The sequence below is a fragment of the Rhipicephalus microplus genome, chromosome 7 (genome assembly GCF_043290135.1).
Source record: "Rhipicephalus microplus isolate Deutch F79 chromosome 7, USDA_Rmic, whole genome shotgun sequence".
NCBI lineage: Eukaryota > Metazoa > Arthropoda > Arachnida > Ixodida > Ixodidae > Rhipicephalus > Rhipicephalus microplus.
Window position 1 is genome coordinate 79924478 of NC_134706.1, and position 7869 is coordinate 79932346.

At 48.7% G+C, this 7869-nt stretch overlaps 1 long non-coding RNA gene across 1 annotated transcript; it reads right to left on the reverse strand.

The window, feature by feature from the left end:
- Positions 1-1660: 1660 nt before the first annotated feature.
- LOC142766991 (uncharacterized) lies at positions 1661-4463 on the reverse strand. The gene is made up of 3 exons (XR_012884695.1): positions 4351-4463; positions 1938-2041; positions 1661-1808 (listed from the first exon to the last, which is right to left on the reverse strand). It is a non-coding gene; the product is annotated as an uncharacterized LOC142766991 (long non-coding RNA).
- Positions 4464-7869: the final 3406 nt, after the last annotated feature.

Consider the following 7869-nt stretch of genomic DNA (forward strand, 5'->3'; position numbering starts at 1 on the left):
TGTTGAAGGCCTTTGTCCTTACTTGGTTTTAGACTGAACAAGGGCCTTTGAAAATACACTGCAAGTCACTAATAATCTTGCAGCTCACAAGTAGTTGGGGGGCAGGGGGAGGTAATTGTGTGGTTGACACAAAAATGGTGGCACAGAAAAAAACTATAACAAATTTGCAAAAAGCTGGCAACAGCATGCCAAAATGCCCGTTGATTTTGGCGGAGTTTTTAAAGACACTTTTTGAGATGTCGCAACCCCAAAAAAGTGGTCATACGGGCTCCCCAACATATGCCAATCAATAACGGCATGCATAGATAATAAACACCACCACGTGACACACAGTGCGCATCCTACTTATGAATGGCGCCAAAAGACCACACGCTGTAAGGAAAGAAGTTAATACTTTTATTACGAGTTCTCTTAACACTACAAAACGCTTGATGAGGAGAACAAGACAGCTCCAGAGGCGAAAGCAGTCTTTTTGTGGTCACTTACTTAAACCAAGGACGTTGAGAACGCAGGATGCTTGCGAGCCGGCTACTGTTGTCTTTACAAGCAAGTTTCGCAGCCACTGCTAAAGCAGGGCTGCCACCCTCCTCTCCACCCCCTTCTCCTACCAGCAGAAGGTCATTATAATGGCTGTCCCCTTGACGAGCCATCGACTGCAGACAACACATGCCATCAGATTTTACTGGATGGCACTTGTGCGATGGAGATGACTGGCTCCCTCACCTCCCTAGAAGCCACGTTCACTAGCAGAGCATGCGCGCTTTTATTCGCCTGCACAATATTCTAAATAGAAAACCCAGTGCTAGTGTTCCAGCCTCATACATGAATATAGGGCCAGTGTGGCGCTGATTACTGGGACAGTGACACGCTGCTCGATGCCTGCGGGGACGTAGTAAACTAGAACAAATTGTTGGGGGCAGAAAATCGGGCATTTGAATTGTTTTTGATGTAAAGCACCTCTTTGACTAGCCTGTGTAATGCTGTCTCTCCGTTCACACCACGCTCACCTGGCTTCAAGTGTTGGGGTGGTGCCAAGTAAGTCACGCCTAACTTTCAAAGTGCACGCGCGTTGAGTACTCTCTCTCCCTACACTCTGAGGCAAAAGGGTGCTGAAAGGGTGTGTGGTCCTTTCTTTTGGCACTGATGGGGCCGCCACAAACATTATTCACTTTAAGGACTAACGGCACCGGGTCTAACAGTTAGTCCCCACAGACGAGCTCAAGAGACTAACATTTAGTCATTACATTTCACCTTAGGGACTAACCGGTAGTCCCACAATTCACCTCGAAGAACTAACACTTAGTCCTCACTTTTGCCTCTTATAAAGCAACTTTTAATCCCCACATTTACGCCTTCCCGGGCAACCGTTAGTTTTCACAGTGGTACCTTGCCGGATGAACGGTTGATCTACTCAAATACTCCTATTAGATGAACTTTTTGTCCCCAGTTGAAACATTGTGTTTTGTTTATTATCCGCTAGGCCTAATACTTTTTTCGTCTGTTTTTCTGCGCAGTGAGCAACAAATTGTGCAGAAAAGAACACACGGAAAAGTAGTTAGCCACCTTTGTGTAGCTGCTTTCGCAGTCACGGCAACGAAAGACAAAAGTGAGACATCGAAATTTTCTTATTTTTCTACATACACATGAAGTTTCTCCATTGTTTTAAGTGAATTCACGGTGAGGTGTACAAGTCCAGTCTCGTTGTCACATTTTGTTCACTCTTTGGGGAGCTCCTCCGACGGAGGCGATAGATGCCAGGCATTGCTGACGCCAGCGCACGTAGCCTTCTGCCTGTTGAGTTCCCACGGCTGCACGTACAATAATATAGTAGAAATAGTTAGACACACATGACAGAAGATGAAGATGCGCGCATATGACAAGTAGGTGCACGTTAATATAAAAACAAGCGTTAAAATATGACACACAAATAACTTTACCTTCACATCTCGCACAGTCCTTCTGAAGCTGCTCTGACGAGAGATGAATGACAGGCATCACAGATGCCAGCGCACACAGTCTTCAGCACGGTCCGTGCCCACAGCTGCACAATAGGTGAGTAAAATAGTGAGTCATACGTGACAGAGGACGAATACAAATGCATGTGAGAAATACATGCAAGCTGAAATGAAAACATACGTGAGATATGACATGCTAATAACTTCACCGTGATGTCACACATCGTCAAAGACTCATTCCAATCCCCGTAGCGCAACAGCTTAGGAGCGGCGGCCGCAGTCACAACTCCGTGAACCACCGTGCCGCTAACAAGTCGGCGTATCCTAAGCGAGCGACGTCGTTCAGCTCGAGCAAGCGAACGCAGACCAAACACGGCGCTGCACGCGGAGTGTCTGCCGCTAGCGAACTTCGAACAGGAAAGGGAGCGTACGCTTGGCCGCCGCCACGAACAGCACCGAGCTGGTTTGGAACTAGCGCCGAAAAAAATCTGCGGTAGTGCGGCTCTTTTCCACAAACTCGAGCGAGTGCACCACGCAAATGCGAGTCCACCGCCGCGACCAACGGACGGCGCCGAGCTACGTGTGACCGACTGACCGGAAAGCCAACTGTAATAGCGACCAATTTGGCGGCCAAGCCCCACTAGTCCGTGCTAGTGCACTTACAGCGCGCTACATACTACAACCAAGCTCTTTACGAGAACCCGCAACGTATTTTCGACGACTACAAACACAGCTACGAGGTCTCAGCCCAATATGGTTAGCCCGGAGCTCATGGCGGCGGCGAATACAGGCGAGCACTCGATGAGCGAGCCTACGGGAAGCCGACGGCAATGGCGGCCTATTTCCACGCGGTCGCAAAGCACAGGCGTACTGCAGACGCCGAAGCTCACCTTCGCGATGCATTTTCGTGTGTGCGATATACAACACGACCGAGCCTTTTGCCGGCAAGCGCGATTCATATTTCAGACGCGACAAGTAGAGTAGAATAAAGAATGATAACTTATTTGCCTTAGAATCCAGCGCACTTTTCTGCCCTGAGTCAGACTGAAGTATATATCCGATAGCCCTGTTGTCTTCTCGACTGCCGAATCGACCTTCCCAACTGTTGCTGTCGTGTGTTGGTCGTGACTATCTTGAAGCCAGAGATATACAGCGTGGCGTGGTGACGTGTCGGGGCTTTCTCCAGACTTTATGGGTGCAGCGAAACGCAAAAGCAGCAGCCAATGCTCATGCAAGCCTACACTCAAGCACCATGTCGTAATTCTTAGATCGTCGATTTCAGGCGGCCGTGGCCGAGCACTCCGAGCGCGACGCAACGCGAACCGTCCCCGGCAAAATTCCGGGACAGACTGAGCCAGCAGAGGAGGAGAAGGTGGGCTGGTCACCTTGGCAACGCTTTTCGCTCTGCCTGCAATCTCTAGGCGGTTCATCCCTTTGGAGAGTGTTTTCAGACTAAATGGTTTCGCGCCGCACACTTACCTCTGTGGTTGCTCCTCAACGGTCTATCTATTCATCGCGCGCGCCTATTGGGCCCCGTTACTCCTATTACGGGTAATTTTGGCTTAGAGTGTAGCCTGTCGCCGCTCACCGCATGTCATATCTCTAGCTTAATTCACCCTTTCCACCGCTCGCAACGTTTGAGCACAAATTAAGCGAAAAGTTTTTTTGCGATTAAACTTACATGAAACCCAACCCGCCCCCAGTGTCTTTGCGCTTCAAAAAAAAAAAAAAAAACGTTCACTCGAGTAAACGCTACACCGAGTTTCACTTTAAATCTTTCTTCCAGCACCCGCTCCGACGTCCATTTCAACCAGGTCAACACAGTAAGCATCACTGCCGCTTCGCATTTTATAAGAGTTCCTTCCGGGAGGTTATCCATCATTTTTAAAACTTTTGTCTCTCTCTGGTCGTAGTTAGAGCTTAAAGACGAGCGCTGCGACCAAAATACTTAAGTATATTTTCATCCTGATACATTGCAGCTACAACACATTTGAAATTGTTTTGACACAAAGTTACCTCATGTTCAGGTTCAAAAAACCTAGATATCTTGGCCTCACACGAACAGACGTGAAAATGGGCGGAGTAATGCACTGCTAAATATCAGGCACGGTTTGCAAGCGTTTCAGTTCTTACCGAAAGCTGATTTACCAACCTGCCAACTCATGGAAGGGTTTGGGTTAAAAAAAATTGCCCGCAGCTTCCCTCGGGGGAACACTGAGGAGGATGCGGACCATATAATTGGTTAACGGGGTGTTAAAGTGCGACTTACTTGGGTCGATGGCTAAATTGGTTAACGTGGTTGTGAAATGGGGTGTTAAATTGCGACTTACTTGGGTCGATGGCTAAATTGGTTAACGTGGTTGTAGGAGGGGGTGTTAAATGAGTGAACACGTACACACGTATGCGAAAGGGCGGCGCTGGTCGAAGGGACGTCGATCATTGTGTTTGTGGATTCGTTGGAATTCATTTCACCGCGACCTTGGACGTCGACACGCCGTACAAACCAACCGACGAGCGGCAACTGAGCGAGCGAGCGCCGACCTTGAGTATATATACAGCACGACGGCCAATGCACTGTCAGCTGTTGAATGTTCTCGAAGCGCGACGCCACATGCGCGTCCACTGGAGAATCAGGAGAATTGTAGATGTCGAACGCGGTGTGTAGAGGAGGAAGGGTGCACAGATGGTGGAGGAGTGAAGCGCGCGCGGTGTGTAGAGGAGGAAGGGATGCACAGATGGTGGAAGAGTGGGCGACGGCGCGTCGGCGCATGCGCGCGCGTCAGCTGTCGAATGTTCGAGAAGCGGTGCGGACGGCGCACTACAAGGCGCGAGTATAAGATGCTCCGCATCTAAAAGAAAGGTGACTTTTGTATAAGTGACACGACAGTGGCTTCGCACATGTATCAGTTCCAACGTCGCCCTTCGTTGACGGACGAAACATGCCTTTGAAAAACTAACAGCCCCAAGACAGTGCTGGCAACTGTCTTTATGGGTGAAAATACTTGTCCCATTTTTTACTGTTATTCCAGGTGTGCTGAGAACTCCCTACTGCATAGAGTAGGCACACTCCCTCGGTTGGATTGAATAAACTTGTTTTGTGCATGCTATGGTGCGCTTTCGTGTCCCGACGGGGGCCTATGTCGTCTTCAGTGTCGCCATTACTCGGTGCGCGACTCCTCTCACCGTTGCTGGCTCACTAGGTCCCTGCCTTTCGAGCGCTACGAAGACCTGCTAGACGGCCCAGAGTCTTCTTCCTGGTCGTAGCTTTTCGCAACCAGGCCCAATACCGAATTTCAGTTAGACAGTAAGTTGTTGGGTGTTTGATGAAAAACGTTTTGCCACAAATTGTTTACGAATCGGTTCATTACGAGCGGAGAAAAGAGGTTTTTTGAAGCGGCGCGAAACGAGAGTGAGAGGAGGTGAGCTCTAAACCCTTGCCGCTCCTCCGCGGAGCCTTCGCAAGCCAAATCTCTTTCCACCCTCTCCGGCATCCGACCAAGAGGTGACGTGCACATGACGCGCCGAACAAGCCCAACCCCCGTGCACGAAAGCGGCTAAGCTTTGTTGACCAGTGTTATTTTGTGGTCTTTTGCCTGTTTCTGCGGGATTGTTTGGAAACGCTGGCTTAGACGCGGTAGAGTAGATGAGCACAATGAGTGCGCGAACTCGTAGGAGCGTTCCACGGTGGTCCTCTGCTATATGCACTGACCGCGGGGACCCGAACGCATGCGAAACGCTGGCACATTAGTCCCGCATCTCGTAGCGTTTCACATTGTTGGGAAAACGCGCACAATTCTTTATTGCGTCCCAATATTTATTTCAAATTTTATTCATGTCTTAAAGCAACAAATACATAAACTACGCATGTTGTGTTGAATAATTTTTGTCATGTCACGTGGTATACTGTTGACAACGTCAGAGCATACTCGTCTACGTAGAGGACCGACGTCACTTCATTGCCGTCTACGTAAGGCCACTCCTACGCCTACGTCATGCTTTCATTCTCTACGCGTGCGCCGGCAGAGGGAAGGAGGAGCAGCTTTCATTTTCAAATTTCACCCACTTCCGTGGCGCGTAGCGTTGCAAATTTCGGGAGACGTGATCGTGAACGCCTCGTCAACGCATTGCGCTTGTCAGCTCAAAATTGTCATACCTGGTGAGTGGCCCTTCAAAGATATTCGGCAACCTCAAGCATCTATCTATCTATCTATCTATCTATCTATCTATCTATCTATCTATCTATCTATCTATCTATCTATCTATCTATCTATCTATCTATCTATCTATCTATCTATCTATCTATCTATCTATCTATCTATCTATCTAGCCGTCTATGACTTTTAGCTCTCCTGGCCGTTTCGATAATGGTGTCGAGTGTGGAATAACAGGACTGTATGAAGAACATACTTGACTAGCCATAACATTAAAATCACGACATGTATGTCATGAAAGTAATGAATTACATCTAATGGTCCAGCAGCTCTTGCGGTGGTTTCGTTGTCATGGCATGTTGCATAACTGGTATGATATGGTTGATTGCATGGAGAACAGAAGTGGCAGACCCTAACATGAAATTGATAACATCCATGTCATGTAACAACTAGACTACATGCCGCGCTCATGATGCGCTCGCGGCTGTTTCGCTAGCGTTACATATACCAAAACGTGAACGTATGGCGAAGGTATGTTACTGGTGCAAACATGATAATTATGAGATGCGTGTCTTGAGCAACATGACTACATGCCACGCTGATGATGCGCTGCCGGTCATTTCGCTAGTTTCGCTTATAGCAAATTTGGTAATATGAGACGTGAATGGATGATAAACGTATGATACTGGTGCATACATGATAACACGAAATGCGTGCAATGTAAGGACGTGACAACATGCCACGCTAATGATGCGCTCGCGGCCGTTTCGCTAGTTTCACATATACCAAGCTCGGTATTACGCGGCGCAAATGGACGACAAAAGTAAATAACACGTCCAAACATGATAATCCCGACATGCGTGTCAAGTAACAACATTACTACATGCCATACTCATGGTGTGCTCGTGGCCGTTTCGCTAGCTTCACGTATGCGAAATATTGTGTTACGTCACGTCAATGGGTGACGAGGGCATGTGACTGGTGCAAACATGATAATCATGAGATGCGTGTCACATGAAAACATGAATACATGACACAGTCAAGGGGCCAACACATTATACGTGACGAGGTGCACGTGCTCGGCGGCGTTCATTTCGTCGCGTCACGCCGGCGGTGCCACGCCAGGCGCTATCCTGCCATATATACGCAGGCGTGCGCCGCGCCGCGTTGCTTTGACGCATGTGCGTTTCAGCGCGTCCGGCGTCCCTCCATCACGAAAAAAGGGAGATGCAGTGTTGTCTGTGTAACGCATCGGCGCGAAATGCAGCGTGTCGCATATCGCGCCGGTTGCCGTCGTGCCGCGCCGATGAACGCTGGTCGCACCAGTCGCGCCTGGCGTCAGACTATAGACTACTCGGGCTTCCCTAACATTGCGTCGCTGTGTCCAGCATGCAAGCGTGTCAGCGCTACATTGGAGTATACCGGGCTCTTCATGATCCACTCACGGCCGTTTTGCTAGCTCCACATATACCAAACTTGGTGTTACGTGACGTCAATGAATGTCACAGGCATATGACTTGTGTAAACTTGATAATCCTGACAAGCGTGTCATGTAAGAACATGACAACTTACCGCGCTCATAGCGCGCTCACAGCCGTTTCGCTAGCTCCACATATAACAAATTGTATCACGTGACGTGTATACAGGACGAAGGTAAAGGACACATTCAAAGATGATAATCATGACACGTAAGCCATGTATGGCATCATTTACCTTCCCCCTGTAACGTTGTGCTAATTTTAAAGTAACATATCCACCTTTCT